This window comes from Buteo buteo, chromosome 14, assembly GCF_964188355.1.
Source record: "Buteo buteo chromosome 14, bButBut1.hap1.1, whole genome shotgun sequence".
NCBI classification, from domain to species: domain Eukaryota; kingdom Metazoa; phylum Chordata; class Aves; order Accipitriformes; family Accipitridae; genus Buteo; species Buteo buteo.
Genome location: NC_134184.1, coordinates 33,059,193 through 33,075,115, shown reverse-complemented (window position 1 = coordinate 33,075,115; position 15,923 = coordinate 33,059,193).

Below are 15,923 nucleotides of genomic sequence, written 5' to 3'. Positions count from 1 at the left end.
GCGTGAGTCCCACCTCGAAATCTGTCTCTGATTTACGTGGCTAAAGCTTCCTTTAGATCCTGCCCCAGAGATTACCAGACCAAATCAGTAAATCATTTTGCTTTTATGAGGCTTCCGTCTCCTGAACATGCATCAAGTGACACAAATAAAACTTTGAGAGCCTTTTCTCACGTGGTACGGTAAAAATATTCCCATTTGTTCTTTTACTGCACTCCTGAGGCAGGCTTATAAAGATGTAGGATAATTATATCAGAGTACATTTTTCAATTAGAACATCATTATTACCTCACAGAAAATGACTAAATTATATCATTTTGTTCCACAAGTCTGCAAACACTCTTTCAATTGTCATCAAAATAATAGTCATTGGGTTTCTGCAGACGTCTCTAAGAGTGCAGAACTAATGGCTAAAAAGTTTGATGCTAGTTTAGATCTGTTCTTTTGCTAAAGTGATGTCTTATGGATAGATGTAAAATGAAATTGAAAAAATTATGTCTTTACTTGGTATGACTTCTGTTATTCTTCTCGCTCTTACCATCTCTTGCCATCAAAAAACTAAAGCCCCAAAGATATCTAGTAATTGTGGTCATGCTACTGGAAAACTTAGCATTTGTAAAACTCTCTAACAGAGACATGCAGTACTTGCAGAAGTGCAGTCCTTACGGCAGCTGGGTCTCTGAGGCCCACTGGTGACTGTGACCCATTGATCACCTACAGTGACGTAATTTCACAAAGTTTGAAACCGTTGATGGAGAGTCAAGTGATGCTGGGTTGAGCTGGAAGGAGTCACTGGGCTCCTGGCAGAGTATGAGCCACAACTGGTGCTTTGCTGTTTTCATGCTGGTTGTTTCTGAAGAACACCCATCCGTGGGTTATATTACCCTTGCTAGCTCCCCTCCCGGTTTAGGGAAACTGGCTGGAAGACACGAACAGCACTTACACTAAATGTGAGACACATGCTTAGATTATGTCGTTTCGGTTGCATGTCTAAATTTGGCACCCAGTGTAAATGTTACTGTGTCTTGTGTTATTTGAACAAAAACAAGTGATGGAGCTAAAGATGAGCACAGATCAAGCCAAGACCAGATGGCTTTCAAAAGTAAAACTGTGATCCTAAACCTACCTGAAAGCTTCCTTCAGAAGAGTAGCCTGACTTTTAAATGGGTTGCTCCTACTACAGTCATTAGGAAGAAGTGGTGGATGAATGGATTTGAAAATCAGACCTGTCTTTATAGTAGGTATTTTAACCTGGATTTATGTTCCTAGTCTTTGAAATATTGGTCAGTTGAACTTCTTTGTGAAACCATGCAATGTTTAATTATATACACTGTAAATGCATTTAGTGCAACTCAGCCCGTGATACTGCAGGACGTGAAAGAGGCACTTTACTGATGGAAGAAGTTGTCTCTATTTTTCTGTTGAAATTGTATTAAAATTTGGAGAAGGCTGTTTAGTTTCTGTTTCATTGTAGAGCGCTTCACTGAGTCACAGTGATCTCTCTGCTTGTGAGACCTTGAGCCAAATTCATCTCAGTAACCCAGCTTGTTTGATGATAAAAACAGCTATCCAGCTAGCAACCGAGGACAGGCAGAAAGAATGAGATGCTTCAAGAGGACTGTAAGAAAAACCAAGATTAAAAAGCATCATGATTGCTAGGAGATAACCCTTGGAAATCTGTTCCGGTGCTCACGGTGACTTGAATCCCACCACAGAGCCCACTGGCTGTAACTGCGCAGCTCTCCATTGGCCTTCATGACAGCTGGGACATCTCAACAGCAACATTTCGGTGTCTGCAGTTCGGACCTGATTCCCAGCCAAGGAGGCCAGTAGAGGTGGAACTTGAGTCCATGCCCTATCCAGATCATTAGATGCCACCCATTAGGTGGCAACAGTTAAATGTTTATGTGCGCACTTGTGTGTGTGTCTTCACTCATTTGTTGCTCTGTGCAGGGAGGAAAGGCTTTGCTCTTTGGTTACACTACCACATCCACTACGTACCAGTGGGCAGGGTCTTCAAAGGGGATGGGTGACTGCTCTGCCTCAGTGGTCCTTCATCCATCACCAAAATAGCAGCAATCACGTTCTGACCAATGTTCGTCGCTGTCTGGCCAGATTTCCTCACCTGCCCAAGAGATTTAAATTCTGCCCATGTGGAGCTAAATCGTTCAAGGGAGCATCTGTGTTCCTGGAAACGTTACTGTGCACAGGAGCGACCATCTGGTTTTGCTGCGAGTGCTCAGGTATCTTTGGACTTGGGAAGCAGGTATTTTTAGAGACAAAATGAGATGGCAAGAGTTACAGAATCACAAAATATCTTAATCGACTTTAAGCAAAGGCCTGTGAATGCCATATATGCCATATGTTTTGTGGAAGGAACTTCAGGCACCTTCCAGTGGTGAATCAAGCCAAGTTTTGGTTACAACCCCATTCAGTAAGACTCGGCTTTAGCAGGAAAAAGCCTTCTGGAGTTCTCAGGTTCAGTGTCCTTCTCTCCCAGATGCTCCATCACACCATCGCCTTACAAAAGCAGTAATATGATGCAGAGAGTCCTTTCCATGGCAGCCTTCTGACCACTGCACACAACCCTGTGTACACTGGACAGCCATGCAACTCCAGAAATAATGAGAAATCATCTTAACAAACCTATCCCAAACACATAAATGCCAGCAAACACCTCCCCCCCAAATAAACCCCAAACCAAGACCTTCAGTTGGTTAATTCAATGAATTTAAACTCAGAGCAACTGTAGATGGTCTGAAGTTTCAGAGCAGCTTGTTTCAGACCAGATGAAGAGCTTGTGCATCTGCTAGTCCTCTCAGCCTAGTAAAAGACATTTCCTATAGGCAGCGAGAAGCTGTTTCGGACCCTTGCTACTCTGGTGATTAGAAATCAGTTTCTATTTCATGGCCCATTTATATGCATTTTTATAAATCACATTTTTTTATTTTATTTCAGCAATTCTTTTCTTTATCCCTGGTATATTTACAGAGATTAAGGACATGCCCTTAACTCTTGTCTTAGTAGGCTAGGCTGACTGAACCCTGTAGATTCATCTAAAAAAACCAGATTCCCCACACCTCTGTCTTTTCTAATGGATTTTCTCTTTTTTAAAATTTCTTGTTCTCTACTGTTGCTGTAATTTTTAGCAAAATCTGTTACAATTTTTAGCAAACATCAATATTGATATTTTCCTAATACTGAATAAATTCATGTCAGCAGTGTCAATTAAAAAGACTCACCATATGTTTTTATTATTATTATTCATGACAGTAACCCACAGGGGTCCCACCAGCCTTGGTGCTCAGATTGCATGCTGCTTGTACAAAACAGGACAGTGACTGCCCTGGAGAATTTAGCCAAAACAGACTAAACAGACATTCAATAGAGGAAAAAAGGTGCATCATCACCTCTACTTTACAGCTCAGAAACAAAGATCAGATAAGAAGTGCCTTCACAGCTACTAAATGACCAATATTTACCCACGCAAGACTGACCAGCAAAGCCTTACGTGCGTTATGGAAAGGCTTAGTACAAATTACAATTCATGTGGATCTGGTGTTCTTGAATAGTAGATTTGCCACACTGCTGATGGAAAACTTGGAGCCTGATCCGCTGCCTAGTGAAGCAAAGGGAAAAGGCTCTCTGCATTCTTTCCCACCAGCATAAAGACCTTGATTTGTTCCAAATAGTCTGCAAAAGCGATCAGTGTTTTCAAACGTTATCATCATGCTCTCTTTCACCGGCAAGTACTAAATACGTGTGGAAGAAGAGATGCGAAGTGGAGAGAGCTGTCTTGTCCTGCTCAGTGCAGGACTGCCGTGACCTCTGCCTTGGGCTCCTCTGCAGCTGGCAGCAAGTGGCACCCTGCGTGGCTTAATGAACCGGGCACACATCAAAGAACGACGTCAGCAATCAGTATCTCCTGCAGAAGAAATGAATGGCCGAAAGGTCAGGTAAAGCATGGGTGAACTTTCCTGGAAATAAATTATTAAATGTTAGGCTGTAAGTAACCTGAGTGAACTGCGGGAAGAAATCACTAAAATGACATCAGGCTGCAGACAGTGACCCACCAGGAGGGACCGTCCTTGTGAACACCTTCCAAAGCAGTCGCTCCACTGTAATACCTCAAAGGTGAACACACAGAATGGTAAGATTTTAAAAAAACAAACATCATTTTTCTATGTTGTAGCCTGAGGTCAGGCAGGTACCTGTTACACACAGGCAGGGTTTGAGCCGAACAGACTCCAGAAAGGACAAAGACCTTTTCTTTTCAATTACTGCTCACATCTCCCTACTACACAGAGCAAAGTACAGCCAACAAAAGTGTCACGCTCTGTCTTCAGTGCACCCTTCCTCCCCTGCAGAGATATGAAGTCCATATTGTAAATGCTTTCTTAGCTAATTTGGCTACAGGCGATGGAAACTCTAGTCCCAAATTGTTCTTAGCTAATTCTCACTGTTCTCTAAGTCCTGGTCTTATAGATCTGAGGATCCTGTGACCCCAAAGAAATGGCATGGAGCATACAATTTACTGCAAATCAACACTTCAGGCCTCATATGCACACTCTTTTTGAAGGCTAGTGGAAAATACTGAATACTCTGGTTCTATACTGCCTCAGAGCAAAAGCACACTGTAATCATCTTTCTGTGCTGGGTTCCTGTTGGGGACCTTACTCGAAGCCTGTATCAAATCTGGTATCCCTTGAAACCAGCTCTAACTGTGCTACTTGCAGTCACCAGCATGTATGTCTGATTTCATCTGCTTTGCTGCTCTTCTCTTTTCCACCTGTGAATAAGAAGGGATCAAGATATACGAGCACCTTAGTTGTTTCAGTCTTCTACTTGCTCTCAAACCAAAACAAAAAGCAAACCACAAGCAGATATAGAGCAGAACAGCAGTGTTAACAGCAACACATCCAACACCTCTGCTTCATGTCCCCATCTCTTCTGCTCCGTCTCCCTTTCCTTCTTCCCAGTCTTTACTTCTCCATACAAATTAAGGGTCCAGCTGAATTTTAAAATGATTGATTTCTTCTTCCTGAGAATTGCCACTCTTGAGGTGGCTGTTCAGTTTGTGCCACAGGAGAACGTGAACGAAGCCTGTGAACGAGCTCTCCTTGCAGAGGGCCAGGGCACGCAGGGATGGGCAAGTGCTCAGACACCCGACATCCGACAGGCACGGGTGTTCCAGCTTCACTGTGGCTCCTCAGCACCGTATTTCCCTGGTTTCCTGACTTCCCCTCATTTCCTAACTCTCTCAGAGGGCATCTGGACATGGCTGGTTACAACCACGGACCCTCCTGATACAGCTTCGTGGCCAGGCAGCTATAGGAAGGTCGTAGCCAGCTGGCTACGTGCCGGAGAGCTGGTCACGGCGGTGCAGGATGGGTGCCCTCCCAACGGTGCCTACAACAGAGGGGCGAGAACCGTCCCCCGTGCAGAGACCTCTGTCCGGGCCTTTCCATACTCGTTAAGCCCATGGGCATGGCCGTCAGCAGAGCTCTGTGAGCTCAGCAGCACTAAGCCGCTGCTCCTCGTGCGAACCTGTGCGAGTCTTACTGCTCGTTTCGGCCGAGGAGGACTTCTGGAAGGGCTGTCCCAACGAGGCAGCATGAAAACGCCAGACACCTGGTGAATGGGGTTGCCATCTGGTGTGCCCAATGCGCGGGACATGGTGCTTCTTCCCCCAAGGGCTGTGCTGGAGGCACTTGGAGCCCACCCCACGTGCGAGGGAACGTAGTTTTGACATCTTCCCCTGCTTTGGAGTGGAGACTCATTTGGGGCACGCTAAGGTTGTGCACCAGGAGCTGCAGCCCACCAGGCACGTACTGGGAACATGCTCGTGTACCTACGCTCCGTGCGACCACCTCTGCGTGTCCTGCGTGGACACCTTGTCCTCCCCGGTGCCGTCCAGAGTCAACCTTTGAGCACAGTGCCATCTGGTGAGACTTGAGACGCTCGTGCAGCCCGACAAATAACCTCACGTCGCGCTCACAGACCCCTCAGGACAGTAAAATTTAGAACTGGGCCTAAATGCCAGCACACCTCTGAAACAGATTTTTGGCAGGAGAAGCAACGATAGGCCTAGCATTTCACCAAAAATGGATCGTTTCCACGAGTGGGTCTGCTTGCTCAGGTATCAGCCAGAGGCTGGATTTACTATAGCTCCAAGCTGAGTTGGATCCTAACCCAGCTTTCATCCATTGTGACTAGGTCTAAAATTGCATCTTTTGATGCCTGAAGCCCAGGATACAGAGAGTTCTTGAACAGACCCAAAGGGAGCCCAAAATATTGGGTTTGTTATGCCATGACAATACTGCATCAGCTGCCTGGAGAGCTGATATCGCCTCCTCTTTGCGGAGGAAGATCTCGGGCTCTTCAGGGAATCCCCTTGGGCTCTTGCTCAAATAGAAACTGGCCTGGAAGGAAACTGTTCCTGTTGGAGAAGGCGTTTACTTTACAAAGGGCTTAGGGTCTGCTCTAGACGACGTCTTCTCCAGCCATGAGACGATTCTCTGTGCATGGAAACCACGGGGCTGGCTGCCACTGAAGCACCTTTCCACAAGCATCCCCCGAGCCCGGGCTCCCACCTGGAACCTCCCGGCTGCAGCCTGGGACCACACTTCGTGGGCAGGAGACGGGGATCAGGACCCAGTGGCGTCAGTCCTGGTTTATGGGACGTGGAGGGGCTGCATAAGGCAAGATTTCATCTCCCAAAGCAGAGATTTGAATGTGTTACCTAAATATACATATGTACAGATGCAGAGACGGGAGGGTTATTTCTGCCTTGCATGGGGGGCTCCAGCACCCCCCTCCCCTGACACAGCCCTACAGAAGAAAGAAACACAAACTTAACCAACTCCTGCCTTTCCTGCCTGCACAGACCACAGCAGTGGCATTGGGGTCCAGACTGCAGATAATTAAATGAGGCTGTGTCATGGTTTAACCCCAGCCGGCAACTAAGCACCACGCAGCTGCTTGCTCAGCCCCCAACCCCACAGTGGGATGGGGGAGAGAGTCAGGGGAAAAAAAAGTAAAGCTCGTGGGCAGTTTAATAGGACAGAAAAAGAAGAGAAATTACTACTACTACTAGAATATACAAAACAAGCGATGCACAATACAATTGCTCACCACCCGCTGACTGATGTCCAGCCAACCCCAAGCCACAGTGCCCCATGGCCAACTCCCCCAGTTTATATACTGGGCATGACGTCATATGGTCTGGGATACCCCTTTGCCCGGTTTGGGTCACTGCCCTGGCTGTGTCCCCTCCCGACTCCTTGTGCCCCTCTAACCTCCTCGCTGGCAGGGCAGTATGAGAAGCTGAAAAGTCCTTGACTTGGTGTAAGCACTGCTCAGCAACAGCTAAAACACCGGTGTGTTATCAACATTATTCTCATCTTAAATCCAATACACAGCACTATACCAGCTACTAGGAAGAAAATTAACTTTATTCCAGCCAAAACCAGGACAGGCTGTCAGCGATACAGGCATCTACACACGACGTAGGTGCCCAGCCCCATATCAAAGTGCAGACCTCGCCAATGCAAGAGCTCTTCAGATAAATATAGGCTTCTAGAAGTGTTTGAGGCGCCTTTGATTACCCAGGACATCTGTCCAGGGCTGGCAGATACGAGACGGGACCTACAGGAGACCCGCACCCTTCTGGTCTGGTGGCTGCGGGCCAGGCAGGATACTGAGAGCATCCCAGGTGGGACGCATTTAGGGAACTAAATCAAGCCATCGCTGTCCCCAGACCCTCATGGAAGTTCATGGGTAGACAACTCCGCTGGAGACTCCCAACTCCACACATCTCAGCACTGCACTGAGCTCCATCCGAACCCGTTTGCAGTCACTTTACTGTTCTGTGGTATTCCTGCTTTGAAATCCCCTCAGCAACTTTTCTTGTTATCATTCACCGTAATTACTCTACACTAAACATAGGGTTCTGTTTCCCATGAGTTAAGGCTACAAGTAGGGATTGTGGTCCTTGCTTTCAGAGGATTAATATTTCCAGTTCTGTTGAAAGGATACCGTGTCAAGTATGGTTTGCTCTCCTCCAACTGAGGAGGATAAATGCACTGACAGGTGGCAAAAGGCATATTTTATGAGTGAGAAAATGAAATAAAACAAATGAAAACGCACAATGTTTTCTTCTGTTTTCAGTGGAATGGTAGATTTTATTATGCCTGTATGCACTGGGAATATTAGCTCTGATCTGCAGAAGTGCAAATTAAACTGCTGATTTAGATGATCATATTTCATGCATAGTAACTTTACAGGCTTTGACTTTCTTTTTCATTGTATGTAAAACCTTTCTGAGTTATTAGCCTTTTTTTTGTCAACTATATTTTAGAAGTGAGAGGTTTATTCCTGCTATTACATTAAAGGAGGCATTTTGCTGCTAGGAGAGTTTAGCGTTTTATTCAGCTGCAATAACTTTCCATTATACTCTAGCACGAAGCACAATTAAGACAGAAATGTTCAGTAGTTTTATTATGCCCTTGTGTGAGGAGCTGATCTTTTTTCCCCACTTCATTTTTTCAGGGATTCCTGAAGGATTTTACAGACTCTACACATTTGTCTAGCACACTCTGTGGTGGCATAAACAAAGAATACAGGGACTTTGGCTTTTATACTTTTAGTAATTCCACTTTCTCTTATTGCAAGTTTCAAGAGCACTGGAATTTCCTGGTTAATATTCTGGGCTTATGGGTAAATTTTGCTCACATTAATTTGGGCAATTCGTTACTTTGGTGGGTAAGCAGGGGCACAGAGTACTGGGGCTTTCAAACAAATGTATTTGTTATTTCAAGGAAAATTTTCTTTACACAGAACAACGCACAGATTCACCTCCTGAATTACTAGTGGGACACAATCTCTGATGCATGCCATTCAATAAAAATGACATAAAGCTTTTTTTCCTCTGTAGTAAACCAGCAAACGTTCCTAAGGAAGCAATTTCATTAGTAACTTTTCAAACACTGGTGTTTTGTTTTAGCCTGGCTTCCTATGGAAACACACTGTGAGCGTTTGTTGCCTTGGGTCTTGCCATCTGGTTGTTCCCTCTCATAACTTGTGAATCTATTTGCTGATTTCGGTTGAATTTGATAGAGTAATTGAAGACTCGGAGATAGCAGCTGCGGTGAGGATGTCTAGCTCATTACCCTGCCTCGGACAGCGGCTATGGACCCAGGGAACATCTCCTGTTACTTTCCCAGGATTATCCCCCAGCATCGGGGGCTGGAGGCTCGCAGATGTCCTCAGCCACAGCTGGTACCTTTGTGTCTCGTGATCTCCTTTCCTACAGAAGCAAGGCAAATCTCATCCTGCTCTGCTTGCACGTGGCACATTTAAAGTAGAAAAAAGAGACCCTCTAAGTAACCCGGCTGAGGGAAAGCTGCAACACGAGCAGTTATCACTTACTGGACTTTATTAAAGTCACTCTCCCCATAGGTTATTCAGCACATTTTGTCCTTTGTCTCTCTATTCCTTAGGCCTGGATTACATTATGATAAAGTGTTCTGAGTAAGGAGAAGCCTGAAGCAGGCAGTCTGATATTTTCTCATTTTCCACCTTGCCTCTTGGGCATTGGCCAAGTAAACTGCCGCAGAGACCGGCACATAAACCTCCCTTCCCCAAGACAGTCTTGTAGGAAGAAGCCGAGGAACTGAAACATCCACAGCGGCAGGCTTCACGCGGCTCCGTAATTTATTGTGACAGCCACACAAAACCATCTCCTCGGTGATGCGGGTGAGAAGAAAGTGCCTGGGCTGACCTTGTGTGTGTCGGCAGGCTAAAGCCTTTCACAGCGTCTGCCCTGCACCCAGTTCTGCAGCTTCCAGCCCATCCCAGGAGATGGAGACGGTCACCTCCTGGCTCTCCCAGCCCAGGGGACTTTGGACTGGGCACGCGGTGACTCCCTGCACTGACAGCACTTCTAGTCCCAGTATCTTCCTGAGGCTGCCTACAATTTTCCTTCAGAATCACCAGAATCAAGCAGTTTAACGGTACCCCAAAGTGTCACCGACAATACCAGCTGCACTTGCCACAGGGACTCTTGGTCCCCATTATTTTTTGCCACGATCTTCTCGTGATGACTGAGTATTATAATCTCTGGGATCCCTACAGGCGATCATTAAAATGCTGGTAGTCAGTATTGATGATTGGTTTCCCCTGAGTATGCAGAGTATTTCTTGGCAGATAAGTACACTTTTTTTGCCTTGAACAATGGAAGAAATGAAATGTACACTGAATTTCTTTCCCATGGGTTGTTTATATTTCAATACACAATGATAATTTATACAAGAAAATGTAACATTCCTGATTACATGCAGCATTTAAGAAAATAGTCAGACTCTTCCAATGTGAAAAGAACAAAATAACATAGGAGATGGGGGACTGTTTTCGTGTTGATTTTGACTTCTGAGTCATCAAGTTGGGAGAAAGCCCTGTGGCAAAAGTACTCACCCTATTTGGAGGGTGAAAATAAACTGAAAATAAACACAAACTGAAAAGGAAAGAGCATCGCTACAGGGCCCTTTCCCTCTCCACGCTAATCATTAAGTAGCCAGGAAAATCCATGGCAAGGTGTAACTGCTTCCAAAAAAAGGCACCTGGTGAAAGGATCCCAAATGTGTGTTGTGGGGGGATGTAGAAGTCCCTCCTGGTCTGAGAAAGCACCCCAGCAGAAGGCAGGGACATCGGAGATAACCAAAATCCTTGCTGATGTCCCATGCCAGGCACCGGCCTGGGAACAACCGTGGGAAGAGCGGCTTTCTCCGCTGGAAGAAGGAGCTTTATTAGGCTGTAGCAAAGAACTCAGGCCACATAAAGCCAAGCCCTGTGGTTTGGCCACTCGGCCGGCGTGTCTCAGTCTCTTCCTGCTGTGTCTCTTCCAGCACCGGTGGAGAGCATCAGCGTCTTCCAGAAGTGTGTCCCTGCTCCCTTCACTGACTATACAGAGGAGCCGGGCTCCCTGTTTAAGTGCTCAAATAAACCCCTGCTTAAGTGCAATGAATAAAATCCTTAGTCTCACCCTTTGCTTCGCTGCCAAACTTCCTCAAGCAAAACTTTCCAGGCTTCCAGCCTTGGACCTGAAGACACACTAGCAAAATTCCTCTTTTGCTCTCTGAAATGATCTTGCTTTATAGCTGCAGAATCAGCTCTATCTGGGATTTTACCCTGTTCTGCATTTGCTGCCGCCCCACATTCTGCATCTACCACCTTCCCTAGGAGCTGCTGCTACCTCTTCACGTGGAGCCGACGGCTCATGGAAGTGCCAAGCTGTCAGTGTGGGAGGCTGGGCCTCTTTTTGGATCCATTGCTTTCAGTGACGATATTTCTCACCATTTTAACAAAAAGATCTAATAACATTTGGTGGTCTTCCCACAGTGCCGCACCCTGCAGCGGGTCTCCCTGAGCCACACAGCCCCCTCTGAGGCCTCACGTTGTGTACGAAAGATGTGACCTAAAGGGCCAAACAGAAAAGCAAAGGCTTCAATTGCACTACGTTTTCTATGTTTAAAACCTTAGTTTGGACCGAGCAGGCGTGGGGCAGGCAGCGCTGCAGGCGTGGTACAAGCTTCTCTGCTGCCTGGTGTTACCTGTGCTCCCAACGGGAGCATCCAGGGGATGAAGCAGCAGGAAAGAGCTCGGTATTTCACCCCTGTCACTCTGCTAGGCTCTGGAAAACAGGCAGTCACATAACCATGGGGTCAGTGCAGTGCGTTTTCCAGCGCATGTGGCCATGCAGCCGGGAAAAGCACGGAGAGCAGAAAAACCAGCACGTGCTTGTGTTTGTGCACATGCACAGATGTTTTGCTAACCCAGCGGTGTGCAAAGTTAGCCATCAGACCCCATCATTTTCCTCCCCTTGGCTGACCCCAGCGTGGATGCCCTTTTCTTAATGCAAGACCTTTAGCACCAGGAATGATATTGGTGGTGAACTGCGCAAACCTGACAGCTGAAGGCAGAATTGTTCCTCCTGAGCCAGAGCTTTGTCAGCTCCCTGTTGGTGACTAATGCAGCAGGTAACCTTTTCTTTCTTTGTGGGGCCCTTCCAAAAGGATTCAAAATACACGTCAATCCTTATTAATGCTGTCACTCCTCCTGCAGGGGTGCTCTGCCTCAAACCCACTTTCTCCCGTACAGAAACAAGAGCTTTCCAGAAAATGATGCCACGCCTATAATTAGACCCGAGATACCAAACTGTCACCTGCTGATGGGAAGGCGACCTAGCAAATAGACCTCTGCCAGGATAACACAAGACATATAAACTAGCCAACGCTTAAGGTTATATACGCGGCAGTTTGTAAGGAGCTCTATCAAGTGCATCGATAGGAAGGGGGGGAAATTGCACGAAGAACAAACCAAGTACTTACCCCTCACTACTGATTTCTGAATAAATGAATATTTATTTATTTTTTCCAAAATAAAGGACTTCGCAAAAGAAACTTCTTTTTTTTTAGCTCCAGTACAGTCACAGATATGTGGGGTCCTTTGCTTCCCCCTGCTGACACCCTGAAACGGCGCAGGGTGGGCTGTGGTTCCAGCCAACCGTGGGAGTGGGGAAACTAGTGAGGATGGGCTCCGCCGGCGAGCGCTCCCGCATCCCACAGCTCCCACGGTGCTGCTGCCGAGAGGTGGGCGAGCGGCCGGCCGGGAGGAATAGAAGCCAGCGAGCCCCCGCTGCACCCCACTGCTCACGGGCAGGGTCCCGGGGAGCCAAGCGCGGCTCCGGCGTCCCACTGGAGACGACTCTCCCCGCCGGCTGTCGCTGAAGGCTGGATTTTGCGGTTCCTCTGCCCGGTCTCCCACGGGCGCAGGTGAACGGATTCGGCACCCACCACACTCCCAGGTAAGAGGGATTTGCTGGGAAGCGGGCGATGTGCCGGGATAAAAGCTAGCGTGGGGCTTTGTGGTTCGTTAGGAAGAAATCGGCTCTGGAAGAGGACTTTGCTCTGACTGTTTTAGAAAAATGAAAAGAAACCATTCCCTCTAGCAGTCTTTAGAGAAGACACGTTGCTCCGGAGGGGCTTGCTGGCCCACGTGCACCCACCGTGTCCCAGCAGAACCCCCCAGCAGTCGCTGAGTGGGAACCGGGGTCTTAGGAAGCCCCAGCGACTCTGCCTGTTGTGTTCCCCGGTGCAGAGTGGGGCACCTGAAGCTGGGAGAGGGCAGAGCTCGGTCTGAACGCCGTGGGACAAGCGTGGAGGTGGCTCTTGTTTGGGCCGACGGGTGGTGGGGCCAGCGTGAAGCTGCCTTTCGGCTTCACCGTGGGTCAGGGATGCGCCAGCCGGTCGGTGCTCCTCTTGACTCGTGTTACTTAAACATTTAGGGTGAGAATAACGACCAGAAAAATAGTTCAAAGCTAAAACTGGCTGAAATACGGCAAAGGAACTGGGATGGAGGGTCTGTGCTGCAGAGATTTATCACTGCTGCTTGCCAGGGACAGGGAACGGAGTTACAGCAGAAGTCACCCGTGCGGGACACGGCACGAGTGCCAGGCGGGCGGCAGCCAGCACGCTGGGGCGAACCTGGCCACCGGCCGCCAGCCGAGGGGGCACGGGACGGGGACCTGCCGGACAGGCTGGGGGAGGCACGGGGATGCTGGGGCTCTGCTGGGGCTGGGTTGCAACCCGGCACCCCGAAAAGCGGCTGCGTGGAGAGACCCCAGCCTCCTGCGAGGGGCTCAGAAACTCGTCCCCCACCTCGCTGGCCCTTGTAACCCAAGAGCAGGTCCCTTCACCTCGGGGAAATGACCCCAGGGGAGGACTAATGGGAGGAGGTCCAGAAGTTGGCTTTGGTCTTTAACTTTTTTTTCTAGTGGTGGCTGAGTTTTCTGTTTCGCCTGTGACTTTCCCAACTCACCAGCAAACCAGGAGCGGGCACTGTGCGGCAGGACACCCGCCCTGACTTTGCATGCCACCACTTGCCGTTTCCTACGAGTTTCAGCGATCGTTTCCCTGTTTCAGCTGGGGAACAAAACTGTTCCCCAGCTGCCTGGCTGCTGAATTGCACTTTAGCACCCTCACGCATTGGCACACAGGAAATTATTGATCTTTAACACCCACGGCAGCTTCTGCAGAATCACCGAAGGGCTGGGGGAAAGAGGCAACACCTATTTAGCCAGCAAACATAATGACTTCTCTGAGGGATTTGCCGGTCCTGTAGGAGTCAAAGCCAATACCTGAGGAAGGATTGAAACCATTGCCTGGTGGTGGTGTGTGTTGTGTCCTTGTGTGAACACGTTTTGTGTGCAGCCATCACGAATTCGCTTTCTTTATCTCACCTGTTAAAACTGCACACACAGAGCTCTGATTCAGTCATTTCTGGGCTCCATCACTAGATGGTGACATGCTCCCAGATACCGAGTCCTCCTTCAGTTTGTCTTTTTTCCGTTAGTGTAAAATAACAGTAAATTTAGACAAAACATATGTTTTTACCCTCTGCTTATGGAAATACAGCTTTTCCAGCCACACGCAATTCTGCTCAAGAGAATTTGGTATTCAACCAATTTTTAACATGGCATTAGTTTTGTTAACATGGTTTCTGTAAGAATTACTGCTGTAAAAGTAACTCTAGTTGTGAACATTTATATAAAGACTAATATTACTGATCTCTGCATAATTTAGAACATATATGTTAGCAGCCAACACCATACTCAAAACGAATGCCTGTCTGTGCACTTTCTAGGAACCGATCTGCACCAAAAGTTTTAAAGTTTAAAATGAATGCGTCATTTGGTTGTGGAAACTGCCAGTTTCCCTTCCTCCTTCCTGTTTTCCCTGAGCATGCAACAGTGCTCATTTCCTTCCCTAAAATATTTGTCAATAGTTGCAGCCCAAAGGCTGCAGAGTATTTGCTCTTCTGAAGAATGTTTGATGGCTGGGAGAAGGAGCATGCACTCCTCGGAGGTCAGGCACTCCTATGGAATCCATTCCAGTCCATCGTTCAGTACCGATGGAGATATCCACTGGGATTTGCAAGGCTTGTTACAGCAGTACCACCCATCAAATGAGGCTTGTGGCATAGTCTGAAGATGAGGGCTGGAGAAGCAGAGCTAAAATTCATGAGACACCTGATGTGATGATGCACACTAGAAACCTAGAGAGATATATGTTGGTGGCTGGCTGCTACACGCAAGTGTCTCAGCATGGGTTACTGACATGGTGGGAGGTCTGCGAAAGCCTCAGTCCCTGCTACTTGCTTGACTGCTCACCAACAGGTAAAGCCAGACCTGCCTCTAGTCCTGCCATCACTGCCAGGAAATAGAAATTGCAACGCCGACGTGCAAGGAGCAAACCCCATCCCACTCCCCATGGCAGCAGAGGGTCCCGTGCTGCTGCAGCTGATGGGTCTCTGGGCTTGCAGGAGAAGACAGGCTCTAGGAGACAGCCAGATGTGCTCAGCCACATCTGGTAGGGCTCAGACAGGCTATGGAGGGGGTACGGCCACATGTCAGCTGGGTGGTACAGGTCTGTCTTTATTTTCAAGACATGCCTGGGGCCCTGTGGTCCCTAGTAGGCTCTGGGGCAGGCTGGGCTCAGCATTGCATGATTTGAAATCCCACTGAGGTGGGTTTCATGTCAGCTTAGAACAGAATGAGGCTAAGCTTAAAATATTGCCCGTTAGTCATCAGGAAATTTAAAGAGGTTAATTTGAGGGGTGTGCAGGAAGGCGGCTTGCCCCGTCGCAGCCTCCTCCGCACACACCTTCAGCCGTCGCCCAGCTGTGTCGGTGGTAGACCTGCGGTGACCCCAGCCTGAGGCTTGGACCGTGTGTGTGTCTGTGAGCTTTCCACACTTCCACTGACACTGGATGCTACTGAACTGTCTGGTGCTGTCTGATGCCCAGGCCGTGGATGCCTAGCTGTTTGCTCATCCCTCACCCCACCTCGTAAAAATTCTTCTTTACAAAGA